Genomic DNA, 18657 nt, shown 5'->3' on the forward strand with positions numbered 1-18657 from the left:
TTATTCTTGCCGATTGTCTCTTTTTCATACAAGATTCCAACTTTCCTCCTCTCTATGATATCTGCCATTATATATAAATCGAAACATTTTAATTGTGGCATCTGAACTGTATGTGAGTTTTCCTTATACTTACAACGATTTATCTTATGTGCGCTCAAAATTAAGTGTTTGAAATCAACGCAAACAAGGTACCAGCTTAATTACCTCTCTGAAGACCTTGGTGCACGTTGTCTTGGTAAGTATGAACGTTTTCTGTGCTTACCCCCCCCCCCCTCTCTCTCTCTCTCTCTCTCTCTCTCTCTCTCTCTCTCTCTCTCTCTCTCTCTCTCTCTCTCTCTGGGTTTTCTAAAGAATAAATTGATGAATATCTAAATTGGTTTACCTTTTTAAAGAGTTTAGTGGTATTTAAGTAACGTTGTAACATGATTATGAAAATGCACCAGTCAGTATTGGTTCCTGTTGTAAATGTTATGAAGGACCAGACGAAGGTTGGCTGTATCCATCAAACTGCCTTGATGGAAAGTTGAGCGAACTTACAGATAATGGAAGAGATAGCGGAGGAAAATATGCAGAAATTTTAATGGCATCCACCGAGTTTGGCCTTTTACTCATTACGGTGTGTTTCTAGATAGATTTTACCGGTTGATTTTATTTTACGAAAGTCATTATCAACAATAGATTTTGGGTGTTTATTAAGCTAATTTATATGACACTTCTCGTTATGGAAGAATTTTTAGCCTGGCTGTAAATGTAGATAGGCCTATTGACTATACTGAAATCTTGAAGCATCATTTCCCTCCATGAACAGATGAAACTTAGAATTTTTTTTCATGGTATTTACTTGTTAGGAATAGAAGTGCCTTGTACTTTAAAAGAATCAATGTCTGTGTAAGCAATTCGTATCCGAGATTTTGGTGAATAGTTTGCCTCTTTGTGTATGTGCGACTCTTATAGCTTAAGAATCTGGCGGACTTTCATCGTCCAAAGGTCAAAGGTCTCCGTGTGACGAGCTGAGGTAGCGCCAGACGAACATGATATGGCAACAGTAAAAATAGTGATAAAAAATCGTAGTGGTTTGTGGGTTGCTGCCAAATCGAGTAGCGATGGCTTGGTATGTGTACACGCAGAACGGGAGGAGAAAGTTGAATGGACGTTCTTAGCACTGTAGGATTTACTCTATAGTGTTCTACTCCATATAAGCTGCTTTATTTCAGTAATTTATTTCTAGTTTGTATTTAACAAAATACTCAATAAAATTTAGCAATCACCATTGTTACATTCAAGTCAAGGGCAAAATATCAATCACGACCATTTAGGATGGTTATCATATCTAGTCAGTCATTTTAAGGATAAAACTGCGTTTTTAATGGAGAGATTTTTCCTTTTTTTCTTTTTTTTTTACAGATAGATTATTAGAAACCCTAACGTTAATTATTAATTTTTTCTTTCGTTATAGTATTTATTTATCATCATCATCTCCGCCTATTGACTCAAAGGGCTTTTATCACTAAATGGCAATAATTGTAACTCTTACACAAGTCCCTGGCTAATGTTAGCAACCCTTTTCCTCCTCTCCCTCGGTGTTATTTCATCCTTTGGCGTTATACTCTTAAGAGCAATTGCCTTTTTTCTCATGAGAAATTATTGTACACCATCTATTTATTGTAACAACTTTTTTTCATTGTAAGCAGATATTCGAAATGTCAACCGGAAAGTCTTTTATTTTATATGATATTGCATCTGTTTACTTACATACAATTAACTTACTGATTAAATCCTGTGGGGAAAAAAATTGCGGACACCGGACATAAGAAGTCAAACTAACGCCGCTAACCCCCCCCCCCCCCCCCCCCCCCCCCCCCCCCCCCCCCGAGTACGGCGATATTCGCGGTAGCAGGGTTTACTTAAAGGTTTGGTCGGGGGTAAAATATTATGGCTGAAATTGAAAATTTGCGAATTTACGACAGCGCGAACATAGAATTTTTTTTACGCTTGCGAGAACATTCATGCCAGACAAATTAAGTAATACCACAGTATTCTACGCATTCCTGTACATTGCCTCAAAATTAAAATTTGGTCCGTACAACTTCTGCCTTTTCTAAATCTTTCTTGTTCGTCACTCAGCTTTTCATCAATCTTTCTCTCTAGTCTCTTTAGAATAAAGAGACAACTGACATGAGTGTTATGTCTCTAATTGTTGCAATCAGTCAGATTTCCTTTTTTGCCATTTTAACCAACTCTCCTATCTCTCATTCATCGCGGTTTGCCTCTTCATGCCACATTCTTTAAAATAATCTTGTAAGTATCCTGGGGTCGCTTTATTTTCAGTCAATATCATTTCAGCAGTTATTCCATCATAACCAGGGGCTTTTCATCTCGAGTTTTTTTCTCGGTAGCTTCGCCTTCAAACACAATGAATTAATTCATGGGCATATCAATTAAATTATTCCTTTCGTATCTCCTATTCAATGACCTCAATAAAGTGTTCCATTCAACGTTGTCTCTCTTCATCCTCTGTTTTTATAACATATCAATCTCTCTTTTGATGGGTATATGGTTCCTATTCTTTACCTGCTTTCCTGTCTAAATATTCTCTCCAGCCATTCCTTGGTTTCTTTTGACTTCACTATCAATACTGGAATACTTAGCATGCTCTACCTTGTAATTTCTAATACTTACTCAAAAACTTTTAACAATCAATTTCAGTCTTTGTCTCCTTTTTAAAGTATCCCACGTATCATTTGATGTCCTCGGCTTTCTCCTAGTAACTGCGTGTCCCGAAACTTCACTACCAACTGACTGATTTATGGTCTTAATATCATACCATCCTACATTTATTGTTTGCTCTTCGTCTCCTAAAGTCTCTGGGACTGCAAATCAATTCCTACATTTCATTGCAAATGTTTTTTTTCTGTGCTCTTCTTCTAGAAGCTTAGTTGTATCAAACCTAGATATTCTATCTACTTTTCTGTTGGGTGCTTTCAGTTTTAATTTCAGCATGGCAATGAGAAGCTGGCGATCTCTACTAATATCAGCACCTCTATAGCTTCTTACATTTCTCAGTCTTTATTATTGGCTGTATTATAGATTTGATTTTTGTAATTGTCATATTGTGACATCCATGTATATTTGTGGATGTCCTTGCGCTGGAAAAGAGTACCTCCAATGACAAGATAGTTAAGAGAGTCCTTTTGTTCTAAATAGGATTAATAGCATACAGAGGTAATGACGTTTTTTCCAGTTAGGTGCAATTTTATTTCTGGCAACAATGGCCATCAATTGCTAATGAGTCGTTTTGCTAACAGAATTCACCGCTAAAGGCTCATGTGTAGGCCTATCTCATTTATAAATTTGGGAAATAAGGTCCGGGTCTGGGTACAGAGTTGGACATAAAGGTGAAAGAAAGGAGGTGAAGTAGATACCGAGGTAAATTAGAAGGCTAAATTGTAAGTTGAGCTAAAGTCATAAGGGAAACAGTACAGAACGTATGCATAATCATCCGCTGTTAGGTGGATATATGTCAATTCGAGCGGTCTGTTTGGTAATAACAAACTGATACGGCAACTGTTATAGTAAAGTGGTTGAACTCGCCTGGAAATGGAACTAAAATAAGACGTTGTCAGAGGTTTTTCAAAAGTGGAACTAATGATAATATCATACACTTGTTGAAAGGATTTGTCACATAAGTGGATACTAGTAGTTTAGTAGCACATGCAAACAGTAATCTTTGTCTTTCATGTTACCTTTTCCTGATTGCATATACGCTACGTTATAATATCATTAGTCCTACACAATTTCAATACTCGCATGACAATGTACATTAATACATATACTCTTTTGAAGGAGAAATAAAAAATAAAATGAATAATACTCAATGAATAAATAAAAGCATTATTATCTGTGAGAGCCAATGAAGTTAATTCAGTTAAAGCATAATGCGAGAGATAAAAAGGGCCATTTTTTGGATGTTAGTTTTATAATGGCACTGATTTAAATTCGCGCACTCATTTTGCGCGAAATAAGTGAAAATTCGTCCTGCGTGAACAAAACTGATTTCACAGTATAGAAATCCAATTTTTATCGCATTTGTGGGCTATGAAGAAGCCTTTGATAGTGTGCACCGGCTAATTTTGTGGAGAGTCCTGCGTTTTAATGGAATTCTTTTTAAATATGTGAATTTGATTGTCTTCATGAGAATAGCAAGTACAAAGTTAATGTTAGTAGAGTCCTATCAAATAAATTTCCAGTGAACAGTGGAATGCTCCAAGAGAATGAGCTGTCACCTATGTTGTTTATCCTCCTCATGGAATTTGTAATGCGTAGAACAGTTGGAGAAGGATTGGACTGGATTGATAATAGGAAATTGGCAGATCTAGAGGATGCTATTGATGCTACCATTATTAGTAAAAAATCACAGGATTTACAATGTTTGCTTACCAAAATGCATGAAATATCACACAAGTTTGGGCTCAAGATGAATAGAAGAAAGATATGAGGATAATAGAAGATGCGATATCATTGAAAGGAACGATTAAGGAGGTAGAATCATTGAAGTATTTTGGAACTATGATTTCCAGTATAGGGTCTTTAGAATTAGTTTTGTGAAAGATTATAAAAAGCAATTCCGACAATGGCTTGGTTGAAGAAAATTTTGAATTCAAATGGCTCGAAATTCCATTTAAAAATCAGGCTACATATCAATTTAGTGAAATCGATGTTACTGTATGGACGAGTCATGGTATAACAATGAAACAATCTCCAACAGATTTAGTAGAATTTAGAACAAAGTCCTGAGAAGGATGTTGGCACTTGAATATCAGGACAGGATTAGAAATGTAACTATGAGAGAAATTTCTCGTGCCATATGTGGACGAGATCATGGTTAGGGGTAGATGGAGATGGTTTGGGCCTGCTCTTAGTTCACCAAACGTTAAATTTGGCTCCACAAGGCACTAGAAGAGTTGGAAGACCCGCCCTACATGGCTGAGGTCAATAAAGCGAAAAGTAGATGATGAATGGAGAAGTATTGAATTAAAAGTTGAAGATGTAGGCGACTGGCAAAATCTAACTGAGGCCATTTGTGTCAATAGGCGTAGAAGGAGATGATGTTGATCTCATAAATGGCCTGGATATTTCCACATTTGTTATTATTGACTGTTTAGATGAATAGGAGAAGGGATCACGGATAGGAGGTCTTTGCAATCAAAGCTACATGTGAGAGTATTGGATAATATAGGGTGACCTGAAGATGATTTCGAACTTTTTTGGCAGAATTATTTCCAAGGGTTGGGTCATTGAAATCCCGGGGATTCAACCATTGAGGTAGGCCTCTCAGCTTTTAGCTGGAAGTCCATCATTTATGGCAGGCGGGTATAGTTACATCTGTGCCTCTTTTATCTGTTTTAGTGCTATTCCATGGGTGGTGGGGCATGGAGTGGACCATCTAGGAAGTATACTCTCGCTGTACCAATAATTGAGAATGCAAATATCCTTTCCAACTTCTGATACACTTAATATTCTCAAATAGGCAAACCAACCAATAACACCCTAAACCCTTGAAAGTGAATCCATATAATGACCCCCAGTCCCCTGGATATGCTGACTTCCCCAACTCTGTTGACGACCTCTGGCAGTTCTGTTAGTGAAAATCATGTTGGCAACCTGGAAACTAGAAAAAACAGCTTTTAATGTTCACAAAAGTGATGGCAATTTAAGGAAATAAAAAGTCATACATGTGATATATCAATAAATTGCCATTATGAAGCATTGTGGATGGCTCTTAAACCTTGCTGTAAAATTGGTGAAATCATGAAGAATCTCAATGATGATAACATGGGAATCATGGCTCTGCTTTAGTGGTCATGAGGAAGTTTTCCAAGCAATCTGTGGTATTTCAAAAATTGTGATTCGTAAGAGAGACTTTTATGAATTTAGCGAGGATGAAATCTTAGATGTGTCCTAAAGAAATGTGGAAGGTTCATGAGATTGCCAGAACTTCTATGATTATTTTCACAATTGAAGACCTTGGTATATCCTCTCATGTATACATCGAAAATGAGGCAATACCAGTTCTCCTTTGCTGACAGAAACCTTTGCAGTACTATAATTGCTTCAGATTTGGACATCCATGTAATGTATTTAAAAACGAAAATATCTGCGACAAATGTTCTGATCTTGAGCTTGGACCTTACAGTTCAATTACAAGGTATACTAATCATAGCTAGGATCACAAGCCAACCAGTAAGAAATGTTCTCAATATCAAATAGAAAAAGCAGCTGTTTAGATGTCAGATGCAGAACATCAGTGGGGAGTATGCTAGGCGACTTCTGAGTAAATCAAAAAGTTATGCCAAGGTCCTAAAATCTTAGGATGCGGGAAATCTTGAGAGAATTGCAACAACAAATAGGCCAGGTAATTGAAAGCTTCATTCTCCTAAATCATCTTTTAAGGCTAATCTAATGCCTCTTGATTAAGATTCGGTGTGTTGTCAAAAATGCATGAACAACCCAAGGTTTTCATCTCGGGTAGCATCATTACATGATTTAGGGGAAGAATCTTGTTCTAGAGAGAGCTATTAGATAACCTGTCATTATGGAGGCACATAATCCACATAGCTCTCCATCTTTTAATGAAAAAGGAGACCATTATCCCCCTCCCCTCGAACAAGAAGTGCACAAATACCTATTGCAAGTAGGTACGATTTTCTATCTGAAATTAAAGATAATTCACCTTCAAGAAATTAAAGTCTATCAAAGATTAATGTCGAGGTTCACCTTTTCCTTTGGCAAATAAAAAAGAAGGCGGCTAAGAAAAAATCTAACCAAGCCTAGTAAGACCTACTTTTACCGAGACAGTATCAGAGAGACTTATCCATTCCATAAACTGATGGGAAGATTTCTGCTAAGGAGTGTTCCAAAAAATAAACTTTTATTTTCTCTTCAATCTTGTAGTGGTACTGTCAAGGGCTTAGGGATGAATATGAAGAGCCAATGCTCCAATTTCCTATGAAGAGCCAATGCTCCAATTTCCTATGATGATATGGCTGATGTGTTAAACCAACCCTCTCAACCTTTTCTTCTGGGTGATATGAACAGCTGACATCCATTATTGTGAGATGTAGCAAACTCAAAGGGCAATCAGCTAGCATCACTAATAGTAAATGAAGATATTGGAATTTTAAACAATTTTAAACGCAGGTGAGCCCACTCACTTCCGTATCTAGGTAGGTACTTTTTCATGCATTGATCTCTCAATGGCAAGCTTTATCTGTCTGGCAGATCTTCCCTGGAGAACATTGACGTACTGGTAGGCCTATACAAGTGATCATGCACTAATAGTAATTTTAACTAACAGTGGTCCACCTAGATACAGATCACCTCAATGGTGCTTGGATAAAGCCGACTGGAATAATTTTTAAGAAGTGAGCGAAGTATAAGGTAATGCAGATGAATTCGGAAATGTTGATAATGCCATTGATATGCTAATGGAACTCTACACACAGCTGGAGTGCATTCCGTCACAAATACGATAGTTCTGTTCCGTTGACGGCCAGTCCCTTATTCACCAGAAATTCAGGTGTTATACAGATCTAGAATTGCATTAAAAAGGTGCCGAATATTGTTCCAAGAAATGTAGAGCACAATTTCAATGAGTAATTGAAGCAGCTCAACGTCAGTCATGGTCTTTTGTATCCTCAGTGAATAAAAGAACACCACCTTCTTCCATTTGGATGCCACAAAAATCATACCGAACCGAATATTGTTCCAAGAAATGTAGAGCACAATTTCAATGAGTAATTGAAGCAGCTCAACGTCAGTCATGGTCTTTTGTATCCTCAGTGAATAAAAGAACACCACCTTCTTCCATTTGGAGGAAAGTTCAAATATACTCCAAAATCTCCACCTGTGTTGATAATGATCAATATATTACTAATCCTTTGGAAGTAAGTAATTCACTAGCTGATCATTCTGAGAGAGTATCACAACGGTCAGACGCCTGCATTTATAGCATGGCTGAAAAAATCTGGATTTTTTTAATCCCTTTATTTAATTTGAAACAGATTTGTCTCACTTAAATATGTTTTATTCTAATGATTTTCCATTAATACGTATTTCCAGCTGCTGAATATTTGTTTGTCTTATGAGGGATTTTCTGGTATTAAACTTATTCAATGTTATATGAAACCATAGTTTATTATACATTACTCAGGTTAAGTTTTTCTCTTAAAAACCAAAATTCAGACTAATGATTTAATGGAATCTGACAAGTTTTAGTAACTAGTAAATAAATACACATAAACAAGCGAAACTGCATTCAAGCAGAAATACAATTATACAGCAATTGTATGTTAGCATACAGTATACTGTAAGAAATGAAACTAAAAGCATATCAAGGACTTCATGTGCGTTCTGTACTGGCAACAAAATTTTTAATTCCTATTAACGCTGTGAAAATAATCAATACTTTTATCATTTGTATAATTGCAACAACCTGTTCTTAAAAACATCAAGTTTACTCACATGTTATAGCTAGTAACTAGGATTTTGTTCATTTGTTGCAATCCTTATAAATAGTAACTAGTTTTGGAAGTTTTTTCTTATCCAAGGCACTTTGTTAGAGTATATTTCATTTGGATTTAGATCATGATTTCTTTTTACTCTGATTTAATTCAAACCAGCCCTGCTTTATAGCTGGAGAGAAGACGACTCTCAACACATGATAAAAATATGAGGCATATAATGTCTCGTATACGGAGAGAATTTTACTGCATTATAAAATTCCTTTAGATAGGATAAAGCACATGTGTTATAACACTGAACTTTTTATCGTAAGCATTAATAACAATATAGGGAGACCCATCAGTTTGGGAATTGGCCATTATTTTACCCTTTTTAAAACCTGGAAAGGTCAAAGTTTTAGTCGCAAGCTACCGGCTAATTACATTGACACGTTGTTCATGTAAAAGATGGCCAGTGCAGTGCTTGTTTGGGTAATATTAAAGTAGGGTATTTTATCACTCGATCAGTGTGGGTCTCGAAAAAGGCAGTCTACAATAATGCACTTGTCCGTCTAGAGTGTTCTGCTTTTGAGTCCTATGCTTCTAAGAAACATCATGGGACAGTATTCTGTCATATTGAAAAAGCATATGATACCACAAGGACGTGTGTTATCCTTGAAACTGTCAATGAGTTTGGTCTAGGAGGCGAGTTGCCTTTATTCATTCAGGCCTTTTTGAAAAGATGTTTTTTTTTTTTTATGTTAGAGTAGGTAATACTGTGTGAAAGAAAATGCCAGGAAGGAGTAGTCCCAGTGGGCAGCATGCTTAGTGTTACTGTATTTGTGCTAGCAATTGATGGGATTTCTTCCATGGTTCCAGATGATGTTCCCACACACTTGTCATGGATGACCTTTCCATTTCTTTTGGTTTAACAAAGTTATGATCGATCGAATTATGAAATGGGAAGATATGAATGGCTTCAAGTTTTCTACAAGTCGCATTCGTGGTGTACCCCCAGACCCAGATATATATATATATATATATATATATATATATATATATTTATATATATATATATATATATATATATATTATAATTATATATACATATATATATATATATATATTCTATATATTTTATATATTATATATATGTATATACGTGTATATTATAATATATATATATATATATATATATATACATATATATATGTGTATATATATATAAATATATAGATATATAATATATATATATATATATATATATATATATATATATATATATATATATATATACCCAATGCATGGCTTGTGTTGAAGAAATTATGAATATATATATGTATGTATATTATATATATATATATATATATATATATAAAGCCCAATGTACTCCCTGGGGTGAAGAAATTCAATTTCTAGCTCTGACCTTCAACAGAAATTTGAGTTGGGTCCTCTATCTCTAAAGCTAAATGTAGATGTTTGGAAATATTGAATATTTTTAAAGTAGCCCGCATATCCTGGGGAGCAAGTCTTATAAGACTTCTAAGCCTGAATAAAGCCTTTTTTATTGAAACTTATATGGATGTGAAAAATATTCACTTTTTGCTGCCAAGTTGAGGATTTTAGATTCCATTAACCATGCTGGGTTCAGATTAGCAACTGGTGTTTTTCGATTATCCCCTCATCCCTAGTCTTTTAGTTGATGCAGGTGAGTGGCCTCTGGACTTATGATGTCAGTCTAATATGGTTAGATATTGCTATAGGTTATACAGGCTTACTTCACTGTCCTTTCAAACTGCCAATGAAGAGAATTTCTTTTCATAATCTGAAGCTCACTCAACATCCCCAAAGCCTTATAGAATCAAAGTGAAACAGCAGCTAAATAACCTGAATCTTTCTAGGAGTGGGTTACTTTCTGTTAGATTATCAGTCACCCCTCCCTGGAAACTTCCGGAGATATCCCTCTAATTGTTTTATTGGCTCTAAGGCAAAATGGTGAAAAAATGAAAAAAAAAATGCTATCTACTTTTTGGAAGGCACACAACAATACAGAGCTATTGGATTTATGTTTACAGATGGCTCCAAATGCAGTACTGGCATTGGAGTTGGGGGTGTACACTTCTTATTTTAATTGCAACTACACTTCCTTTAGCATCATCTATCTTTTTCAGCAGAACTTTATGGTATCCTGACTGCTCTAGAAAAAATAGTTATGAAAGGGTAAATTTACTATTCTTAGCAATGCAAAAAGTCTGTTGCAGGCATTGAAATTCTTTAATCCAACCAGCCCTTTAGTTTTAAATATTTGGAAGTGGCTGCATATTTGTAGCGCTACGGGTAAAGAAGTTCAGTGTTGCTGGGTTTCAGCTCTTGTGGGTGTGTTGGGAAATGAAGAGGCAGACTAATTTCTTCCTGAAAGATATCGTCTTCCACATGATGACTTTTTGCCTCCTATCAAAAATCGCTTGATAATATTTAGCAACAATATTGGAATTCTATTTATCAGAATAAGATGAAGCTAACAAGTGCTATACAGTACCGTACTTCCATGGGAATAGGGCAATATGCTTAAAAAGTGGGAACTTCCCTCTGTCACCTTAAGAGTTGGGTACACACATTTAACACAATAGTTCCAGATGACTGGTATGTGCCAACCATGGTGTGATGGTTTCTTGGTTCCTCTGACTGTTGGGCATTTACTTATTAATGTCCCATTCTTGTGAATATCAGAGAGAGATAACTCTCTGAAGCTTTTAATGAGGATGGCAGGTACAACCTCACGAAGATTCTTGCAGATTTTTTGTAGGATGCTAATGGTATTTTTAAGTTTTAATATATAAAATTTTAAATGTTTCATCAAGTTATTTATTGATTTTTTTTTTTGGGGGGTGGGGATTTATCATGTTATTAACTCGTTATTAAGCATACTGTACTACAATCGGCAACAATGACCATTGATGTTATGCCAGAGAAATTTCAGTCATTCATTCATTCATTCTTTAGAGCAAAAGGAGAAAGCTTATTTAATTTGTCTAGCTTAAGAGATGCAGAATTCAGTCAATGCAAAGATCAGTCTGTGTACACTATAATGTTCTTAATTTTTAATGGCATTAAGGATGATCTTTGTTAGTTTGCCTGCATGTATTTTCCCCTTCTTTTTATCTTAACATCTAGAGAGTTATTTGGTCCGTTGACTGGCCAGTTAGTAATACATTGGATTTTTCTCTCTGGTTACGGCTCATTTTCCTTTGACTACAAATACACCGAATATTATGGCATGATTTTTACACATTTTCCTCTTTCCTCTTACACCTGACAACTCTTAAGATAACCGAAAAAGTCTTCTTCACTCAGGGGTTAGCTATTGTACTGTATTTGATCAGTGGCTACTCTCCACTTGCTAAGGGTGGAAGAGAAACTTTTAGCTATGGTAAGCAGCTCCTCTGGGAGAAGGACACTCCAAAAGCAAGCCAATGTTATTTAGTCGTAGTTAGTGCCATAGGCTCTGTAGCATGCATGATTTTCCACTGTCTTGGGTTAGAGTTCTCTGACTTGAGGATGCACTCCGTAGGGTAGTAACCTCCTATATAAAGTCTGATCAGAATTTGATGATGGTCTCCTTCTACGTCTATTGTCGCAAAGGGCCTCAGTTAGATTTTGCCAGTTGTCTCATATCTTGAGCTTTTATTTCAGTACTTCTCCATTCATCATCCTTCGCACTTCATAGTCCTCAGCCATGTAGGCCTTAGTCTTTTAACTCTTCTAGGGCCCTGTGGAGCCCAGCTGAACGTTTGGTAAACTAATCTCTCTTGGGGAGTGCAAAGAGCATGCCCAAACCATCTCCATCTACCCCTCATCATGATCTCATCCACATATGGCATTCGAGTAATCTATCTCATTTGTTTCATTTCTAATCCTGTCCTGCCATTTAACTCCCAATATCCTTCTGCGGGCTTTGTTCTCAAATCTACTAAATCTATTGGAGATTTTTTCATTGTCATACCATGACTCATGTCCATAGAGTAACACCGATCTCACTAAACTGGTATATAGTCTGAATTTTATATGTAATTTCAGGCAATTTTATTTCCAATTTTTACTTGACTTAGCCATTGCCTGATTTGCTTTTTTCAATCTTTCACTAAACTCTAGATCTGAAGACCCTGGATTGGAGATCATAGTTCCTAAATACTTGAATGATTATACCTCATTAATCCATTCTCCTTCCAATGATATTTCATCTTCCATTGCATACTCCGTTCTCATCAGCTCTGCCTTTCTTCTATTTATCTAGAGCCTAACCTTGTGTGATATTTCATGCATTACGGTAAGCAAGCATTGCAAATCCTGTGGTGTTCTGCTAATAAGGACAGCATCATCAGCATAGTGTATATCTGCTAAATTCCTATCACCAATCCAGTCCAATCCTTCTCCATCATCTCCGACTGATCTACGCATTACAAAATCCATGAGGAAGATAAACAATATTGGAGTACTCCACTTTTCACTTGAAATTCATTTGATAAGACTCCATTAACATTAAATTTACACTTGCTATGCTTATGAACAGATGCAATCAAATTTACATATTTAAGAGGAACTCCATAATAACGCAGGAATCTCCACAAAATTGACCGGTGCACATTATCAAATGCTTTTTCATAGTGCACTAATGCCATCAAAAGTAGATTTCTATATTACACATATTGTTGTACGTCTCGATATTAAAACTTGGTCAGTGCAACTTCTACCTTTTCTAAATCCTGGTTCTTCATCTCTCGGCTTTTCATCTGTCTTTCTCTCCAGTCTCTTTAGAATAAACATACTATATATTTTTATAATTGACGCAAGTGTTATACCTCTGTAATTATCATCAGCCGTTACTAGTCTTAACACAGAACAAAGGTCTCGCATATACCCTGCTACTTGCGTCTGTTAATGATCTTTGTGCCAGTCCACGCCCAGAAAATTACTTAGTTCGTCGATCCATTGTCTTCTCTTCCTTCCTCTGCTTCTTTTACAATCTCTATGGACCATTCTGTTATTCCTACTGTCTTTCTATTGTATGTCATTCTCATTATATGTCCTGCCCATGTCCATTTCTTATTTCTACAAGTTGTTAGAATATCCTCTACTTTAGTTTGCATTTGTATCCATAGTGCTCCTTTTTGGCTTTTACTGTTATTCCAGTCCTTATTGTTTCCATTATATATATATATATATATATATATATATATATATATATATATATATTTGATAAATTTTTTTACTTTTAGATGTTATTTTCATATTCAAATAAGCCATATATCTTGATACATTTAATGTCTGATTCTCTTACCGACCTCAGAATCAGAGCCCCCGGCAAAACCACTCGAAGACAATAGCCTCTGACTGATCGGGATTTGAACTCTGGTCGGGATTTGAACTCTGGTCCAGGATGCTTGTATGGCAGTGACAATACCATTTAGCTACGATGGTGAAGATGGGTTGATTTCAATTCTAAGTACAAAAAACCTGAATTCGACAGGTATATGTATTGTCATTGTCATACAAGCATCTTGGACCAGAGTTCGAATCCTGGCCAGTCAGATGCTATTGTCTTTGAGTGGTTTTGCCTGGAGCTCTGATCCCGAGGTTAGTTAGAGAATCCAGACATTAATGTATTAAAATATATGGCTTATTTGAATATGAAAAAAACATGTCTAAATGTGCAAAATTTATCATTAATCGAATGGCAAGTACAAACATACCAATTAGCTACGATGGTGAAGGTGGGTTGATTTCAATTCTAAGTGAAAAAAAAAAAAAAAACTGGATTCGACAAGTTTATGTGCAGAAGAATTGTCATTAACTTTTATCTTTCTTCGTATCTAAATGGTGTTGTCACTGTCATACAAGCACCCTGGACCAGAGTTTGAATCCTGGCCGGTCAGATGCTGTAGTCTTTGAGTGGTTTCGCCTGGGGCTCTAATCCCGAGGTCAGTAAGAGAATCCAAACTTTAATGTAATAAGAAATATGGCTTATTTGAATATAAAAAAACGTCTAAATGTGCAAAATTTATCATTAATCGAATGGGAAGTACAAACATACCAATTAGCTACGATCATGAAGGTGGGTTGATTTCAATTCTTATAAAAAAAAACTGAAGTCTTCAGGCATATATACAGAAGAATTCTTATTGACTTTTATCTTTCTTCTTGGCTAAATGGTATTGTCACTGTCATGCAAGCATTCTGGACCAGAGTTCGAATCCTGGGTGGTCAGATGCTATTGCCTTTGAGTGGTTTTGCCAGGGTCTCTGATTCCGAGGTCCGTAAGAGAATCCAGACAATGTATTAAAATATATGGCTTATTTGAATATATATATATATATATATATATATATATATATATATATATATATATATATATATATATATATATTTATTTATATATAAGTTTATATATATATGTGTGTGTATGTATATATGTATAATGTAATCTTCTTGAGATAAATTCTAAGTTATTTGAGTAATTAGTTTTAATTTTGTTAGAGAAAAAAAAATAGATTTTTGTACTTTAATTTTTAAGAGCTATTGGAAGGAAACCGACTTACATAGAAAGTATATGATAAGGAAAAAGGTCTCATGTATCCATTTATTTTTTTTCGAAAATAGGAAATGAAAATTATATATGAATCTTTTTAATTTTTGTCAATAAAAAGTTGAAATAAATCCATACTTATTTTTCATTTATAAAAACTATAACAGAAACATATTCCGGTTTTCATCCTCTTAAAAGTGGCATATTTATCTTTAAAATCGACCCTTAGTCAAGAAAGATATGAGCGTTTGAACTTGGAAAAAATGAAACTGAAAATAACAGTTATTAAGGTATAAATTTGTTTTTTGCATTCCCGAGGATGACATGTGGCACTCATTGCATGAAACGAATCAACAGGGTAAAAGTACATAGAAGTTAAGTTTTAACACTCGCTATGGATTATTTCGATTTGCTGATACTTAAAATTAAACCCCCCCCCCATCCCTTCTCCCATCGAAGCAGTAAGGCTTCGAGATCAGTGACATTAAATAAATAATTACAATGTCTGGTAAAGCCTCCTTTTCAATTTACTTTTACATTGGCCCGTAATCTGTATACACGATTTCATCCCTACTTACTTTGTTGTGACACTTTCCCTAAAATTACACCTCATACACTCAATTCTTTTTTATGTCCGTGTCCAATCGGTTCGTAAACAAATCGCACTTCAACTTTTTTCTACTATTGTGTAGCTCCTAGCAATATGGGTGTGTGTTGTGCGTTTGTGTGACCTACTTTGCTAGCCAACCTTTTTGCTAAATTAGCCGAGAAAATAATAATGGAACGGCTGTTTCGACATTCTTTGACTTTTTATGATGATCCCTATAACAAGTGATAGGTAATTCACGTTATGAATAACGTTACAATGTGATAAAACCGTGAATAAAAGTAAGAAACGTAGACTTAAACGACATAACATTTACTTCCAAGTTTTAGGGAAGATGGAACTAATGAGTAAGCCCACACACACACAACATGCACAAACTCAACATGCTGGCGCACACACAATCTACATGACTACCGGGCGTATGATAATTATCATTGCTAGAAGCATTAAGTAGTAGTAAAATTGACATTTTATCAAAGTAATCGTGACAAAACGTCAGTGCTGCACCCAGTTCACCTTCGTCTACCTTGTCTGAAAATGTATTAGTTGGAATCTATTCATTCAAGTCTAAACTTTTGGGAGCTCAAAATGAAACCTACCTTTGATAATCTTTCGACGTGATTTAATGTTAAGTATGGGTCAAGTTTTATGAAACAGTCTGTTACATTCTTTTGAATCAACTTTCGTTATGTGAAAAACACTTATAAACAAGCCATTATGAAAATATAGAAACCAAGTAGGTAGTGATACATTTTAAATATAAAAATTAATGCCCGAAAATATGAAATACAGAAACCAAAAGGATAGAGATAAATCTTGAATATAAAAATATGGCCCGAAAAATATAAAATACCGAAACCAAATTAATATAAATAAATCTAAAATGTAAAAAGAATGCCTTAGAATATGAAATAAAGAAACCAAATGGATAAAAATAAATCTTGAATATAAAAAAAATGGCCCGAAAATATGAAATACAGAAACCAAATTCATTTTGATAAATCTTGAATATAAAAAGAATGCCTTATTATATGAAATACAGAAACCAAATGGCTAGAGATAAATCTTAAATATAAAAGAATTCCTGAAAATATAAGATACAGAAACCAAATAGATAGATAAATCCTTAATATAAAAAATGCTTGGAAATATGAAATACAGAAAGCAAATGGATTTAGATAAATCTAAATATATAAAGAATGCCTTAAAATATGCAATACAGAAACCAAATGGGTAGAGATAAATCCTTTATATATAAAAAAAGTGCTTGAGAATATGAAATCAGAAATAAATGAAGAGATAAATCCTTAATATGGAAAAATGCTTGAAAATATGAAATACAAAAACCAAATGGATAGAGATAAATCCTGAATATATAAAATAAGATGACCTGAAAATATGAAATAGAAACCGAATTGATATAGATAAATCTTAAATATAAAAAGAATGCCTTAAGATATGAAATGCAGAAACCAAATGCATAGAGATAAATCCTTAATATGAAAAAATTGCCTGAAACTATGAAATCAGAAACAAATGGGTAGAAATAAATCCTAAATATAAAAAAATGCCTGAAAATATGAAATACAGAAACCAAATGGATGGAAATAAATTCTAAATATAAGAATTAAATGCCTAAAAATATGAAATTCTGAAAGCAAAGGGATAGAGATAAATCTTAAATATAGAAATATGCCTGAAAATATGAAATACAGAAACCAAATGGATAGACATAAGACTTAAATATAAAATGAAATTAACCAAAGACATGAAATAAAGAAACTAAATGGCTATTGATAAATCTTAAATATAAAGAAATCGTGCCCGAAAATATGAAATACAGAAACCAAATGAAAGTTGATAAATCTTTAATAAAAAAGATGCTTGGAAATAAGAAGTAAAGAAACAAAATGGATAGGAAAAATCCTATATATAAAAAATTGCTTGAACATATATGAAATACAGAAACAAAAGGGATAGAAATAAATCTTTAATATGAAAAAAAAAAAATCTTGAAAATACGAAACAGAAACCAAATTGATTTAGATAAAAATCTCAAATATAAAAGAAAAATTGCCGGAAAATATGAAATACAAATACGAAATGGATAGAGATGAATCTTAAATATATAAATATATAAAAAAATTACTGAAAAATATTTGGTTTACTAGACAAATGCAGATTCCAGGACATTTCCACTAACTGTGTGTCCCGCACTGGGCACCATAAGCTGAAAATCCAATATGAGGTACGTGGCCCTTTTACCAGAAATAAAAAATCATACATTCCATAAAGAAATCTTTTGTTTATGGAACTGAAGCATTAAACTTGGAGGGTATCTTCCTGGTTTTATCTTCTTTTCTTCCTTGTTTGTGATTATGCATGTTAAAAAGAAAATGTTAGTTATAAGATGACATAATTGATATAAATGTTGTACTTAAAATATAAAATTATTTAATAAAGTATATCCTATGTAATAATTAAGACATAAATTTAAACAAAACTATGAATTATAATGTACCTTCTGTCAGTATAACTTGGGCTAAACAACGCAAGAAAGGAAAACTGCCTTATCACACAAAATAACGAAGTGAATAAACTGAAGAATAAGAAATATGCAATATTCTAAGATTACCGAAGAGCTTAATAAATCTCATACTTATTTACGGTTACTTTGATGTCTGAAGTGTTTAAAATCCATGATGGACATCTCTATGGTGGAGCTAAAATGATTTTTGGTAGCTGTTTCTTTTTTAGAAGTTTCGTCGAAATTTTATTGAAATTTTGAATTTCAGAAAAATATTCTAGTTCCTAAACCAAACCCAAATAGGTCTTATTGTCTTTATAATGAAATTGCCCATCTTTTGGTATATGTTATTTTGCATTTTGTTTAGGTCATCACCTTAGCATTTTACAATATTGTATAAAAAAAATGTGAGAATTTATGGTAAATTTTTATTTGGGTTTAT

The 18657-nt window shown here is 34.2% G+C and overlaps 1 protein-coding gene across 1 annotated transcript in view; it reads left to right on the top strand.

The window, feature by feature from the left end:
- LOC137641382 (RING finger protein 17-like) overlaps positions 1–18657 on the top strand; it is a 1982860-nt gene that overhangs the window by 445313 nt on the left and 1518890 nt on the right. The gene's annotated exons all lie outside the window — the stretch shown is intronic.

This window comes from Palaemon carinicauda, chromosome 5, assembly GCF_036898095.1.
Source record: "Palaemon carinicauda isolate YSFRI2023 chromosome 5, ASM3689809v2, whole genome shotgun sequence".
Taxonomy (NCBI): Eukaryota; Metazoa; Arthropoda; class Malacostraca; order Decapoda; family Palaemonidae; genus Palaemon; species Palaemon carinicauda.